The sequence below is a fragment of the Octodon degus genome, unplaced genomic scaffold (genome assembly GCF_000260255.1).
Source record: "Octodon degus isolate 3935 unplaced genomic scaffold, OctDeg1.0 scaffold00053, whole genome shotgun sequence".
NCBI lineage: Eukaryota > Metazoa > Chordata > Mammalia > Rodentia > Octodontidae > Octodon > Octodon degus.
The window spans coordinates 1,118,662-1,135,170 of NW_004524629.1; the positions used below are offsets into that span (position 1 = coordinate 1,118,662).

At 41.8% G+C, this 16,509-nt stretch overlaps 1 long non-coding RNA gene across 1 annotated transcript in view; it reads right to left on the reverse strand.

Annotated features, from left to right (window-relative positions):
* The window catches only part of LOC111817277, a 104,286-nt gene that overhangs the window by 64,629 nt on the left and 23,148 nt on the right, over positions 1-16,509 (reverse strand). Inside the window, exon 2 of the long non-coding RNA XR_002821517.1 lies at positions 4,818-4,911. This is a non-coding gene — a long non-coding RNA (uncharacterized LOC111817277). The remainder of the gene's footprint in view (positions 1-4,817; positions 4,912-16,509) is intronic.

The window sequence follows — 16,509 nt, forward strand, 5'->3', positions numbered from 1 at the left end:
TCTCTCTCTCTCTCTCTCTCTCTCTCTCTCTCTCTCTCTCTCTCTCTCTCTCTCTTTCTCTCTCTGTCTCTGTCTCTCCCCCCACCCCACTGCTTCCTGCTGTGTGGTATTGGCAATTTTTTCATCTACTGGCTCAAATTCTTTGTCTTTAGATGTGAATTTCTCACAGTATAAGTAGATTCAATTCTACTGTAGTCTCACAAATGGAGGAAGGTAGACTCTAATTTCTCTGGATCTTCAGGCCCCAGACCCAGGGAGGACAGCACAGCAACTCGCTCCTCCCCTTTACTCCTCTTGGCTCCCTTTGTAGTGTTTCTACAACCAGAAGTCAGTTAGCACTGCTGTAACATGAACTTGAATATGTGTGCACCAAGCTCTGTTTTCTTTTCCTTGATGGCTGATAGTTATAGTTGCTTATAGCAAATGCTTGTTCCCCATTGTAAGTTTCTCCCCTTTTTGGAGTGTTCTGCTTGCATTTCCATGCATTAATTTAATGAGATTCCTGTTAGTTTTCCAATTTGTCAAGTTTTCTTCTAATTAAAAGCTTATGAATAATGCCTGCCAATTTTGTGACTATGTCACCCTATTTCATCATTAAAGTCATTGGTGGAAATTAAGATGCACAAATAAGTAATATAAAGCTTCCTAAAACATGTTCCTCATGTTCCTCCATTACAAATAAAACATTTCATGTTTCCCACAATGCCTCTCCACGTGCTTCAACACAACTGTGTAAAGATCCACTGGAGAAGGAAAGAAAGAGCTGGTGTTTGTCCAGGAAGGTGGGAAGAAGGTGGGTGGTGAAATTACTGAGGTAAATAGGCCAGACTCTCACAAAGGGAAGTGCTGGTACCTGTATGCAACCGATATGAGGACATCTGGCAGGTCACCATCCTGGGTGTGTACTTGTGGAGAGACGCCTCGATGTCACAAACACCAGGACAGTGACTGGTACAGGGGTGATCAGTGGAAGGAAGACTCGGGACCCAATTCTAAACCACTCTGGCTTTCATGGCAGGAGCACAGCATGAGAAGCCAACAGAAACTTGAGTAGGGGCCACCATACAAGCAAGAGAGTGTGTACCGGGCAAAGTACATTCAGCATTGATTCACTCAGCAGAAAATGTAGAGACATTCGTTTAGGCCCTGAGAATTCAACAGGGATAAGGAAGACATCTCTGCTTGCTTATTTTTGAGCTCTGGAGGAAAACATACTAAATGCATAATTTTCCCATTTACTTAAGTGCTGTTTAGATCCATACTTTTAGAAAGGCACAGTGCTTGCTTGAGAGGCGAGGCAGGACGCTGGCCCCAGCTGAGGTGCCTCGGCAAGGGCTTGCCGAGCAAGTGAGGATGCACTTGACCTCTGAAGGCCCAGCAGGCGCGGACCAGGAAAGAAAGAGGGAGGTCACTGTAAGCAGTCGAAACTGTGTGTGGAAGGCAAAAGGAGGCATTTTAAGGAGGGAAGCCTCAGAAGGTCCAGAAACTGGGAATTGACAGGGAAGAACACGGTAGAACGTGCAGGCTAATGAGTATTTTCTTGCTTTAGTGGACAATGGGATGTCATTCCAAGCAGCAGAATAATGTGACCTCATTCTGGCTTTCAATGGTTGCTGTGACCATCATGGATGATGCTCCTTCCTGCAGAACCAGGACTCTGCCACCCGCTGTGTGCATCACGACATCCCGCACAATCCTGGGAGTGCCGTGTTGAACAGAGGCCTCGCATGGCAGCAAGCAAGACAGCAGCTGCTGGCCTGGCCTGATGCTCACACCGCTCCTACCACTTCCCTTGCTTTCCATCAACTTCACACTTCCTTAGCTATTTTCCATTTCCTTCAGCCAATACCAGTGGGAGAGAGCCATTTGCAGCACTATCCTTATGACCTACAGTCTTTACTAAAGAATATTCACTTTTTCTGCTTATTTTCTGCATAAAAATGCATTGTCACTAATCAATTTTCTTTCCCTTATTCAACAATTATTCATTAAACAACTAGTACATTCAAGGTATTGTACTTGGCTTTAAAAGGAATTAACATAACCAGCAAAACTCATGTCGATACAAAGTAATAATTACGTTTTATGAAAAGTCTGTACTCTGTTTATGTTTTGAGAAACTTTCAAAATATTTTCCCTTAAGAACTAAATCACAAATGACAGTTCTAAAGCCAGTCTATAAAATCTTACACAACTTGAAGATTGTGACAAAAAAAAATCAGCTCAAGCTCTGTGTGTATGTGTGTGTGTGTGTGTCCATGTGGGCGCACACGCGTGTGTGTTGCTGGTAAGAAGAGCATAGAATATACAATTTCTCCCTGGAATTTCCAATTAAGATATTGAAAGAGATGAGATATGTCTCATTCTGTTTCCTTTCTATACTCTGACACAGCGGCATGTTCTCATTAGACCCTAGATAGCCAGCCTTTCCTCTACCCTGACTTCAGATGGCCATTCTTCTCTACTGAACTTAGAACCAGCCCGTGCCCCTGGGTGTCCTGTCCTTGGTAGGAGTGTCTATGTTCCTTGATGGAAAAATCCAATCAGTGGTAGGATATAGATGGATTTAGAAAAAAGAAAGCAAAAAAAAAAAAAAAAAAAATAATAATAATAATAATAATAAAAGAAAGAAAACAAAGCAAACAATTTATAGCTTTCAGGGAAGACAGATATTAACCAACTACCTAATTACAATTAAGATAAATATAAGAAGTTTAGGTGCTGGACAGCATATAAAACAGGGACCAGTCAAGCTCGAAGTGTAGGAGGGAAGTTTCACTGAGAAAATGGCACTCAGGTGGCATTTAGGGTGACTCATGGGGGATGAGTAAGTGTCTTTATGTAACATAGATTCTTCCTCGTCAATATGCACTCCTTTCATTTGCATATGAATTCCTGATCCACGTGTCCTGGGCCCCCCAAAGCACCTCCTACCCACCCAGTGGGCTCCACAGTGAGCATCCCAGCAAGGCTTTCACCACCCTGCATTGAGAGCTCCCAGAATCATCCAAGCTCTCTGCATCCAGTCCACGGTTCTTGACCTTGAATCAGAGGAACTCTGTGGCTCAGGGCTGATGCTGTGTATGTTCAGAGCTGTGTGGGTTAAGAAAACAGGTTTAGAAGTAGGTGTGCCTTTACTTAAAATGCAGACTCTGTTTCTCCTTGTGGAGGTGGCAGAGCAGATGTCACTCCTGTATTCAGCAATAGCTCCCATCACAGATTAACCACACCCTGGGAAGTATTAAAGATTGATATAATCTTGGCGACATAGCTCCATCTTCATAAGCCTCAGTTTTCTCATCTATAGAATATAGAGAGAAAATATATATTCCTGATAGTGTGTGTTGCTTAGATCAATTTGGCTGAAGTAAGGAGAAACCCTTGTTGAAACTGGCATAAACAACAATTACCTCACAGAAAAAGGAATCTGCCCTGAGGAAGCCCACCAGAGCCCTGGCTGCATTTCTCTCAACTCCCTCGCCTCATCCCCCTCATACTCTAGGCTCCAACCTCAGGCCAGTAGCAGGTGAGCAGGTGCAGGGTTCCACAGAAGCACCACGTGAACAGAGAAAGAAGCAAAGCCCCACCTCCTCTTCCTCCTCCTGCCACTCTGTTCTGGGCTGAGGAAGCACTTCCTGGGCTCCTGGCACGTGTCTCTTTAATCTCCTCCAGACAAAATATGCTATCAAGCTTATTTTTAAAACAGGAAGGGGCCAGAGGCATGGGATGATTGTCAGGCCAATCAAGGCCACCCTGGGCCAGAGCAGGAAGTGACCTTATGAGGCACATGGACGGGGATGTGGGAAACGGAATAGAATTGTAGCTGGGTGGGAAAGAAGGCAGGCATTGCTGATGCTGGGGGGCAGCCTACTATAGAGTGCATGAAGCAGTCCATGGGGACTGTCTGGAAAGTGCTCATCTGGGCTTCATTTACATAAATATTCAACATTAGTGAGATAAAAGAGCAATACAGGAAGCTTCAGCTGCTCTGTAGGAACCAAAGTAGCGTATTCACCTCAGCAACATGGTGTTTGCCAGAAAGCTATACTAGCCCTTTCCCAGTAGTCCCTGATGCAATAAGGGGCCTGTTAGTTGACAGGTAACTGGGGGTAAGATGCCAGGAAGATTTGCAAGCAACCCTGTGTGGTACTCAAGGCCAAAATCATCACGCCTTCAAGGAGGACAGCGCTGTGAAAGCTGCTGGGTCTACTTTAGATTCTTGTCAACATTTGGGATATCAGAGTACCACCTGGATCCTTCATGTTGCTAGATATACTATTAGCTTTCTACCTTCAGGTTCTTGTGAAAATGTCCATCCATGGTCACTGCTACAGGCAGCTTCCCTCACACTGGCTGACCTGGGCCCAGATTCCAGCAAGAGCTCGTGACTCACACTGCCTGTGGCAGTGGTATTTCCTTGTGCCACAGGCTCTAGACCTCTCAGAGCCTTCTCTAAGGCAAATGGAGGGAGACCCGAGAAGAGAGGAGAGTTCGGAGCAGCTGCCTGAGGTGGCTCTGGTTCCTCTAAGTGCAGCCTTCATGACCCATGCCCTGCCCCTTCAGGTCCTTCTGGACAGTGTCACTCAGTTCTTCTCTTTCATTTTGTTTTGCTAATTTTCCTTTGTTCCTACTTACTCTCTGGCCCTGGGGTTGCTGATCCAGTTTAGAATGTTTGTGTTGGCTCTGACTTTGAATTTTTTCAGGAACTTGACTGTCAGTATTTACCTGTCTGCACATTGCGCCACAGTCCCCAGCTGTCAAAGCTGCATTCCCCTGCCCCACCAGCCCACCAACTGACCTTACTTTGCTGGCCTCACCTGATTGCCTCAGGAAGGCAATTGTAAAGATGATTCTAGAATCCAGTCATACCTCCTCCCTCTATCCTGGGAAAGCAGCTGTTCCTTCAGAGATCTGCAGAGATAAGAGGAAAGCAATCTGATAGAGTCAATTTTACCCCATGTGGAATTACTGGTTCCCACAGAAAGCATAAGGTTATATCTTAAATATATTTCTGGTTTTTACAAGTCAGTAAATGAAATAATACTAAGTAAAACATTTAGTACTGGGGGTGTGAGAAGTCTCAAGCTAAAGGAATCTCTCCAGTCGCTCCTCACCTGAGTCTTCATACTGCCTCTGCTCTTACTCAATTTCTTTTTCTTTTCTTTTCTCTTTTTCCTTCTCTTTCTTTCTTTCTTTCTTTCTTTCTTTCTTTCTTTCTTTCTTCCTCTCTCTCCCTCTCTCTCTCTCTCTCTCTCTCTCTGTCTCTCTTTCTCTTTCTCTCTTTCCTTTTTTTCTTGTAATTAGGACAGGGTCTACAGGGCCAACAGGGTCTCACTATGTAGCTCAGACTTATAGTGATTCTCCTGTGTTCAGTCTCCCAAATGCTGGGATTACAGGTATGCACCACCACGCCCAGTCTCAGTCACCCATCTCAGTGCACCCCGGGGGTGGAGCCAGCATGGCAGGGTGGGGATAGCACACCCCCCACCCCCTCACCCCCCCCATCTCTGTGCTCTACCTAAGCAGGTGCTTTAGTATGCTGAGCTAAGCATATTTGTCCTTAGAAAGTACACAAAGGTAGTGTTTCCCAAACTGACAGTGTCTTTCAAAACCACTGACAATTGTAGGCTGGCCCCCTACTGAGTTTCTGAATTGATCCTGTAAATGTTTAAATTTTTTTCAATGATTTCATAGTGAGGATCACAGATATGGGAGAACATAAACATTAAGGTTCTTATGTGAGCTGTATGTTTGGATAGTAAAATACATAATTGCTTTAACCAATGTTGGTTATTTGGTTTCTCTCCTTTAAGCTGTTGCAAAGGGCTGGCTTATGGCACTAGTTGTTTCTGATTCTACCTCAAACATCCACTCTGAATATTATCTTTGTGTTCTCTACTTCACTCAGTATGAAAGTTCAGAACAGACAGCATGAAGTGGAATAAAATTAGAATTAACTTAGGAAAGGGGTCAAAAACAAAAGAGGCAAAGTAGGTTTTAAAGTGGAAAATAATCCATGTTTTATATTATAGGAGGTATTTACCAAGGTTCTTCTTCCTCCTTAGTCCTTGTTATAATGAAAGTAATGAACTACAGATATGTAGATGGTTAACATTCCTTCACTTAAAAATATTCTTCCACTTAATCTGTAATTCAATTTGTATAACTTAGTATTTTCAAATATAGTGAAACTCATCAATTGTGTTTGGCTACACACATGACCCATGGGTAGATCGATCCCTGAGTCAGACATGCATTTGAAATTTTATATGACTTTATGGACTGTAAGGATATAGAATTATTTGCAGTTAACCATTTCTTGTATCTCTCATGAAGCTTTTTTTAAAAAATGTATTTGATTGTTACAGGGTCTCACTATGCAGCTCAGACTCATAGTGATCCTCCTGTTTTTCAGCATCCCCAGCTCTGGGATTCCAGGTATACACCCCTCCACCTGGGATTACAGGTGTGCACCCCTACACCTGGACTCTGTGGCCAGCTCAGCCTGCTCTAGGTGTAGGGCTGACATCGCACGTGGTACTGGGGACTGAACTGCAGTGCTTGCGCTTGCCTAAGCAGGTACTTTAGTCCACTGAGCTATCTCACTGGGCCTGTCATGAGGCTTTTATAGGCAGTCTTCTCTACATCTAACCAACTGAACAGAAACCTTCAAACTTGTCTATACGGTAGTTCTTTCAATGATGCCACATCCATTAGTAGTGAGTATTGAGTCCAGTTATTTTTACAGCTGAAAAATAAGCTTGTATAAACATAAAATTTCTTACACTATATATGAAATCTTTGTAATGTAAATGGATGTGGCAAGGTATGGAAAAACAGCCAAGAAAACAGACCTTCTGGGAGGACTGTTTCATTGTGAGTCCCTAAGAAAGGACACTAGAACATAACTGTACTTTGAAAAATACCCATGAAATAGTGGACCATTTCCTAGGATCTGCCCAACATAGTGGTCCAAAGTGAGGGCTTTATAGAAAGTTACTAACTTCCAATCTTGTTTCAGTTGGATGAGCGTCAAGTTCGAGAAGGAGCACACATGGAAGCAGGACGTTTACTTTTCATCCTAGGGTGATGATAATATCATGGTTACTTCATAATAAATGGGATAGGATGATTTCTGATATATTTTTTCTATGTACCATAGGAATGTCTATTGACATTCAAAATAAAAATGCACATTTGTGCTTAGAAAGTACAGAAAGGTAGTGTTTCCCACACTGACAGTGCCTTTCAAAACCACTGACAATTGTTAGTCACATGGCACAGCCCAATTTGTTTCCTGTTTGCGAAGCGCAGGCTGAGAGAAGCTCATTGACCATGGCATCTAAAATTACTATAAAACCATCCCTATTTATCCTCATGAAAGAGCAAGCTATTCTGATTCTTAGAGAGCCTAAATTAGAGAGCACTTTTCATAAAAGAACTTATGGAAGTCCTTGACTGGGATAGGAGAATCAAATAGAAAGCCTTAAGAATTTTTAAAAACTTAACAAAGATGAGTCACTTGAAACACATTCCTTATTTGTCTGTAAAGGCTACTAATTGTTTGGCTCCCCTGTTTTCTTTTTGAAACAAATGCATTTGCATTAGCCTCTAGACTAAACATGCCTGCTTCTTTGATTATCGCTTGCTGTGTGGTCTGCCTGGAATGTCACCAAGTTACATGTTAAGAGTCCAAGTTAATAAACTCCGATGGCTTTGCCAATATTGTGCTTGTTAGAGTCCAAATTAATAAACTATGTTGGCTATGTTGATAATGTGACAATTACAATTATTGGCTTTAGGGAGGATTTGTCTTTTAACATTCTCAGAAAGAATTTAAGTGGGAGAAAATGATGGAGTCTTTCTCCATGGCCACCAGGGGTCTACCTGCCGCTACAAATGCTTTAGACCTCTCTACTGAAATGTAATTATGGAAAAGCAGTGCATCTACTCCAGCTGGTTAGAAATAGACTCAGAATCCCTACTGCAGACCTACTGATTCAGAACCTACCTTGCAATGCCCCCACTCTCATGACTTCTGACTGCATTAAACTTTGAGACAGACTCCAACAGGTGGCGAAGAGAAAACATTTTACATTCTAAATACAGTCAGCATTAAGATTTAAAAGCTCTTAGGAATTTGCCATCCAGCTCCATGTTCACTCTTCTGCCTTCTGGTTTTTAGTGACAGTTTTACAACTCAAAAATATTTTTCTTCTTAAAAACACCTGCCCTGAAGTGTTTCTTTCAAAGTACATTCTAATCTGATAAATTGCCAAAGCTGCGAATACTTCTTATTTAATTTCTGGCCTACAGATTTGTGGCACTCAAGAGCCACTAAGTTTCTTGTAACACTAGTCTAAATTTTCTCTTTTTACAGGAAGAACATATGGGGAAGGGGTTTTCAGAACACAGTAATCGGAATGAGATTCTTTCACAAATATCAGCCTTATAAGAGCCAGGATGACACGGGGTGTCTCTGAAGCCCTAAGCTGACAACAGGCTGTCCATTTGCAGAAAGAAATGCAGATACTAAGCTGGGTGAACTGTCACTTGAGATGTGCGGACCCCTGGGATTTAGGGGTTTTCTCCCTCCTACTTGCATGTGCCAGGATTCCCGAAGACAGCAAGATTTTGACTTCTTGGGCCCTACTTGCCATCTCTCAATTGTTCATATTTTCGACTTCTAAGTTTATCTATCCATGCCACTGTCTGTACCAATTCACCAGCCCTGTTTTCCCAGAATTAAATGTGTATCCTGTCATTGAGTTTCCAGTTTTCAGTTTTTCACCTTCAGATGTTCATCTGGTTCTTTTTCAAATTGATTCTGAAATGCTGAAAGCATTCTAACATGGGGGTTGCTTTGATTACATTTTTCTATCTAGTGGCAGGAATTCAGAGGTTTTTCCTCAGTAGAAATATAAGAATCAAAAAGAATAAAAAAAAAAAAAAAAAAGAAAGAAATATAAGAATCACATGTTTCAATAGGACTTTGGGCTACAGAATGATTTAGTAATTATACTAATTTATGAACGCCAGCTAGACACAGAAATAAAGGCATGAAATGGAAAACACAGTCTGGGCCAGTAACCTAAAAGTATAGAAAATCTTTAGGTCTTGTAGGACACTCGGACATTTATCATCCATGACTGACTGGGACAGAAATTCAATAAGTAACGTTATACTTAGTGTAAAGCTATTTGACTCATACTTTAAGTCATTAGAAGAATCCTCTTTCTTGAACACTTGCCTCCTTGATTAAGGAAACACCCTTCCCCTCTTCAGGACACACACTCAATGGCAACTAGAGGTTGTATCAGCAGCTTCTCCATGCTTCCAGCATTTCCCTACTCAGTGTTACAGCTTCGCAGACACTTTCTGCCTGAAATGTTACCAACCCTCCCTGAAGGATTTCCTAGAAGGTTTTGCTCCCAGCAACAGAATCAACTCAGTTGACTGAAGCAGAGCAGAAATTTTATTATTCTGTAAAAAAAACAAAAAATGGAGATGGGAGAGCACATGCTCTAAAATTATCTTCTCCCCAATCTGGGATGGTGGGGGTCAGGGAGTTGCACAAAGGGATCCTCCTCTTTTGTGCTCAGTACCCTTCACACACTATTACTTTTCTGCTCAGCATCCTTTTGCACCCCTTCCTCTAACCTAACCAGACCTTCCTGGTTTGTGTTGGATTTGCACTTGATTATTTGGCTTCTGTCCTGCTTACTGTTGCTAGAAGCAATTAGATAGGGTTGAAGTCAAGAAGGAAAATGACCAGAGACTGGTTATGTGCCGCTATTAGAGCCTGCTTTTTGTCAAACTAACATGTTCCATGTACTTTTAAAATAATAATTCTATGTATACAACTTTGTCTTAATTTCAAGGCAATGTTTGTTACATTTTTTCCACTTTCTTGAATCAAGTATCGTAGTGTGCTTGTCTTTCGATGACTTTATTTAGAAGAAATGTATAGATCTTTTTTAGAGCTTTCTTTAGTATCAATCTGTGAATTCACTTGCATTCTATAATTCTATCCTGTAACTTCCCTAACTAATATTCAAATCTATGAAATTAAGGAAAATCTGTTCAGGAATTACATTGTTAGAAATCGCACTTACCTATGTGGGTATTCTTTGATTTCCTAATTGAGTGTGTGCCAGGATAACTCACATAAACTACTTCTATCTCTGCCCAGTACTGACCCTCTGCTGCCTTGGCCACTTTGGGCTTGGCAGAAAGCTGAACATAATGGAGAAAATATCTCTACCTGTCTTTCATTTAAAAAATTGGTGCTCACTGAGGACAGTGTACTCTGTGGCAAGTCAGAGTCCAACAGTTCAAGTGTACGGAGACCCTCGCTCCCATCTTTAACAGCACTTCTGGGAGATGCTCTGGACCTTGAAACTAACAGAGAGGCTCCTTGCCACAGGAGAAGGGTACTCTGGGCTGAGGGGAGGAGCGGCTCCCCTGTATGAGTTGCATGCTTAGGATGCTGAATGTTGGTCTGAAGATCAGGTGTGGGTCTTGCTCCCTTTTGAGTGCTACACAGAACTTCTGGGCTCTTTGCCTCTCAGAGGGGTAGGAATTTTACAATAGTAATGTTGTAGGAATGTTATCCAGACCAATAAATATAAGTGAAAAATGACAACTCCCAACCTGCTAGATGGCTGATATATTAAGTTCATGTTCCCCCAAATCAAAGAATTAACTCTAAGGAACAACAGAAGAGTAGGAAGTACTTATTGAGAGGGAGAGAAATAGATCCTGAGAGGCAGGAGGGGCCTGCAGTGAGTTGTCAAAGACCCCACTTCTCTTCTCAGGGAAGTTTTATAGAGCACAGTCACATGGTTACAACATGGATTACAGCAAATCATATAGCAAGTGTACATGAACATAAAAAAAAAGAACTTTTTGGAAAGCAGCAAATCTGAGGGTCTTGGTCACCCATCAAGTTGACTGATGACTATGCAGACTTCATTAGATCAGGTGTTACAACTTATCTCTGCCCTGGTCATTTTGTCTTTATCTTGAGGCCTGGTTTCCAATAAATGCTCCTGGCCACACTTGTAATGAGTTTTCGTCTTTGCCCTGACTCTTTGAGAGCACAGCCCTATCTGTCTGCCTATAGTATTTTTACCATCTCAGCCATCTATAATATCTCCTACTCCCTTCTGAAGGGGTGCCCTTAACTGTCATGAGAGGCTAAGGGCATATGGCTATTCTGGCTACTTCAGGCTGAGGGAGTGGTAGTTATGATTGGCTGTCAGATACTCTCCACAGTCTAAGAGCCCCTGTTAGACACTGGGCATTCTCATCTTGGGTAGGCATATAGCTTTAAGTATGGAGGAGACAAGGCCAAAGAAGTAGTTAAGTATGCATGTACCAAATAATAAGATTAACCAGACTCATGAATGTAACCAACAAATGTTTACACCAAGAAGAGCCAGTAATAATCTCCCACAGAGAGTAAGGAGGAGGCGCAGATAATTTTAGAATCTGGCATGGCTTTATCCTGTGGTTTACTATCTCCCCCAGCTACGGATATATGAGCAGAAGGATGAGGAATATACACACAGCATTCAGCTTTCATAACTGCATAAGTACTCCTTTGAGCTGTGGACAGAGTGTCTAATGTTATCCAGCTCTGGAGGATGGGTACCTCATTGACTTTTACTTCTTCATTCAAAAGAGAGAGAATAGTTGTGGTGTCACATAAGGACCACTGACTAGTTATTTAAGTCCTCAGTGACCATGACATAGGTAGGAGAGATAAAGTAGAAGCCAAACAATCATAGCAGTGAAATCTAGACCACTGAGCTCATAGGTGGGTAATTTTGCTAATTTATTAATACTTTTGACACTCTTGTCTTGTAACCATACAAACCAGTCTTTAACCTGTAAAGTTATGGTGTATATACATTTTTCAGGGGATGTCTATCCTTCATATTTAGTAGAGTTAGGGCAGTGAGAATAAGAGTAATTTTCTTCTCAACATAAAAAGTCTTTCTACTAAGTCTAATAGTTGGAGTCAGCTATACATAATCATTATCCATATGAATATTGACTTTCTTTCCTTTAATTAATTGTAAAATGCTGGTCAGAGTTACGAGTTTTGCTAGCTGATCACTAGTCCCAGGAATTTTTAAAGCTCTGATACAAAGTTACTATAATATATGCTGTCTTTTTTGTCCCATTTTCCTGGAAGGTAAAAGCAAGGTCAATAAGGGGTGTCTCTAACAACTCTCTTCTAGCTGTGTATAGATGGAGAAGTCCCTGTTTGTGGTCATGTCTCTCAGCCTCAAATTTTTTCTTTTCTGATAGAAAGGTGGCAGGATTTTATGAACAACAAGCAGGCATATGTCTTTATTTCAATGGTTGGTCCTTCTAGGAGTAAAGCCTAGTATTTAAGAAGTCAGTGATTTGATAGTCATAGGCTTCCTTTGAAAGAATAAAGTTCTGCCACATTATGAAGTATATGTATAACAAGGTCTTTTTTCAGAGTCATCTGGGCTGCCTCCAGCATCCAGCCAACTGTAGTAGCCACAGCTCTAAAGTGCTTGGGCTGTCCCTTTGTTACAGTACCTAATTTATGGCTCAGATACCTGACAGGTTATTTAGCAGACCCCAGCTTCTATGTAGGCACTCCAGGAAGAGTGTCCGGCCTTTCACCAACATATACATTGTAGTGGTGTCCTGTCAGTAGGCTCAGTGCTAGGGGAGTTACAAGTGCTTGTTTCAGCTTCTGGAATACAGTCTGGGAATCAGGTTCCAGGTTAAGATAGTTATCTGTGTTTGGACTTCTGTTATAAACTGGTAGGGGGGTTGTGCAATCTCAATATATCGTACTATCCAAAGGTGAGAAAGAAAAAAAAAAAAAAAAAGGGACAAAAGCTTATAACTCCTAGGAATTCCCTTCACTGTTTTAGAGTTTGGAGGTGTGTTAAGGAAACTATTGGATTAATTCATTTTTTGTAGTCTTTGGGCTCCCTTAGGTATGATATGGTTCAAGTATTTTACAGCAAGGCTTCAGAGTTGTGCCACGACTTAGAAATCTTATGACCCCTGTCTGCTAGGAAATTTAGCAGAGCACAGGTACTTGGCTAGAGAGCTCTTCTGAGGGGACTGAGGGGGCACATTACAGTATACCATCCACATATTGGAGACTATGACTTGGGAAAATTCAAAACATGCCAAGTTGTGGGAAAGGAATATTAAAAAAGGCATCTCTTAAATCTAACACTGAAAACCAACTGGCATCCTCTGAGATCTAAGAAAGAAGAGTATATGGGTCACCATAGACCTTAAGTGAACCTTATGCCCTTAAATTATCAATTATTGGCAATAATCCTTTCTTAGGTTTAGGCTTTACAAGGTACTATCTCTGGTGAGCAAAAACAGTCGGATCTTTGAGATGCAATTACATAAGGGCAGCTTGTATTCCTCTATCTGTTTTGCCTTTAGATCCCCGTACTTTAGGATTTATTTCTGACTCCATGAGGACCTGGGAAGATATTTATTCAAATATTTAAGCTAGATAAAATGTCTTCTCCCAGGAGGGGAACTGGGCGTTCAAGCATAATTTAAAAGGAATGAGTAAAGAGAGAGCCATCCCCGTTAGAACCTGAGAGATGTGAGGGCAAGCAAGTGACCTCCTCTCCAGTGACCCCTTTCATTGAGGTATGACAGCTAGAAGGAAGGCCAGGGTTTCAAAGAAGGATCAAGACACACATGCCAGCATCTAACAATAGGCTGGTTTCTCTTCCCTCTATCACCAAGATTGCCTGGGCTCCACTGTCGGGGTGACAGTCTAGCTACAGGGAGAAGCCAGAGTGTGTCCCAGGGCCCTGCAGTCTTGCTGGGACTGTTGGTGTGGCACGGCTGATGGGACTGGTTCCTGGGGCCCTCACCTCCCAGGGCCATCTGACTTTCAATGTCACCTTTGCAATAAGGGCATGGCTCAGGGGGGGCTCTTATTACAGTCTCTCCTAAGATGGCCTGGCTTTCTGCAGCAGTAGCTGGTGAGTTTAGTCACTGAGTTCTTGTGGGCCCTGAGAATTAGATTTAGGGTCAATTTATTTTAACACTGCAACCAGAGCTATCTCTTTCTCTTGGTCTCTTTGTTTCCTTCCCTTGGCCTGTTACTGCTCTCCATTATAAAATACTGAGGAGAGGGGAAAATCACTCAGGTCCCCCTCCTGTCCATTTCTAGGACAGGAGCTTTCTTTCTCCCAATAAATATATTGTTCTTAACCTGCATTTGTTCCTTCAATTTGTTCTTCAGTTTTAGAGAGCATAAACTCAGCCCAGATGCTATTTCCTAGCTTTGGGGTAGATGTCTGAGCCAAGTCTAGAAAGGTAATTCTGTTCCTACTTTGGTCACAGATCCACTTGTGTTAACTATTCTATATGGTATGAGAAGAACTTGACAGAAATAACATCTGGCCCTTGTGTTTGGAAAGTTTTTTAAGGGTCTCGCTATGCATCTTGGACTCATAGTCATCCTCATGTCTCAGCCTCCCCAGTGCTGGGATTAGAAGCATCCACCATGATACCTGGTTTTATTCGCCAGCACGGTTCTGGGGTTCTGGGGCCAGCAAGGCCTATGGTGCTGGGATGGAAGCTGGGTCCTTGCGTTTGCCAGGCAGGCGTTTAGACTGCCAAGCTACCTCCCCAGCCCCACACTTTTTATTTTTAGCCAATGTTAAATGTTCCAGTATGAAAGGCATGGTATAAAATAGTATAACATTACTTAAGTCAGTAAGTAAAAAGGTATTAGCAAACTATAGAGAACAGGTTTATGCTACAGAGATTCTTTTACATCTATTTTGATATATTGGTCTTCTTTTCTGATTATATCCTAGTCCATCAGTATGCAGTTTACTTTCCAAGTTAAAAATAAAACTGTCAAGTGTTACTAGAATTCCTTTCAAAATGTCATTATGTGCTACTCTATAGGATGCCATCCTATTACCGCTCATTGCAATGTAGTTATTTTTCATAAAAGTAAAAAGAAACATTGACTTTAAATTCTACTTATCATAAAGTTCTTTCAAATCTGTATTTCTTCAATCACTAATCATCATAAATGAAACCATATTGACAGCCCCAGTGAAAGGATTTGTGGCTTGAGTATTTAATATTGGTGAAGAGCTTTTATTTCCATACACATCCTAGTCAGTATCATTATTACTTTAATATGAGAAATCAAATCATTATATGACCTCATCTAATGAGTGAACACGTACCTGAAAGTTTTATTTTATATAATTATAGATGTCAAGACTATATAATTTGTTGCTTACCAATAAAATTCAACAAAATATTTAAAGTCAAAAGGCAGACAATCCACTGCGCTCTTCCTTTCCAACTTGGGCCCAGCAGAATGGCTCCCACAAAGAAGAGTGGCAAGAAGAAGAAGGGCCGTTCTGCCATCAACAAGGTGGTGACCTGAGAATACATAATCAGCCTTCAGCCTTTTTCTCCTGACGAGTGGTCTTCAAGAAGCACGCCCCTCGGGCACTTAAGGAGATCTGGAAGTTTGCCCTGAAGGAAATGGGGACTCCAGATGTGCACATCTTTTGACAGCAGGCTCAACAAAGCTGTCTGGGTCAAAAGAATAAGGACTGTTCCATATCATATCCGAATATAGTTGTCCAAGAAACGGAATGAGGATGAAGATTCACCAAACAAGCCGTATACTTTGGTAACCTACCTCCCTGTTACCACGTTAAAAATCTCCAGACAGTGAATGCGGATGAGAACTTTGAAAAAAGTTACAGAACTGTCAAAAAAAAAAAAAAAAAAAAAAGGGTCAAAAAATACTGAGGAGGGAATTTCACTATCAAGTGCACTATCTGGAGCAAAAGCCATCTTTTGTAGCATTTTCCTAGTATCTGAGGCTTACTGGGTAATAAATTTGTCTTTAAGAATAATCTGTCCTATGGAATCAGGAGCCAGGGCTGTGTGCCTTAATCAGTGCCTCTTGTAGACAGTCTAAGAAGGCAGAGGGGCTCTCATTTTTCTCCTGACGAATAGTTGACAATTTAAAATAATGGAAGGGTGTACCTCTCATCCTCATCAGACTTTCCAGAATCTGTGCCTGGAGATGTCTCCTACTCCAGTCTCCTGTCTGGTTGGTAGGCTGGTAGGGATCTGCTGTAGGCACTGCTTGGACTCTAGTAGAAACTGACTATTCCCCTGGCTGCCTTCTAGTCTGTTAGAACTGACAACATCTTATTCCCCTGTCAATGTAATAGCAGCTTATGACGTTACTTGACCCTCATTAGAAGTCAGTGTTTAGAAGTAACATTACATCTTTCTAGTCTAGTTCACATGGTCTGAGTAAGTCCTCTAAGGGCAGCAATGTACTTATTAGGGTTTTCTGAAATCTTCCCAGATCTTGTTTATTCTGCTTGAGGAGACCCAGTCCTAGCCCAGGTCCGGTGAGTGTGTGGAGAGCTTCCTGCTAACCTGCGCTGGCGGGACCAGTCCCAGCCCAGGCGCAGCGTGGGC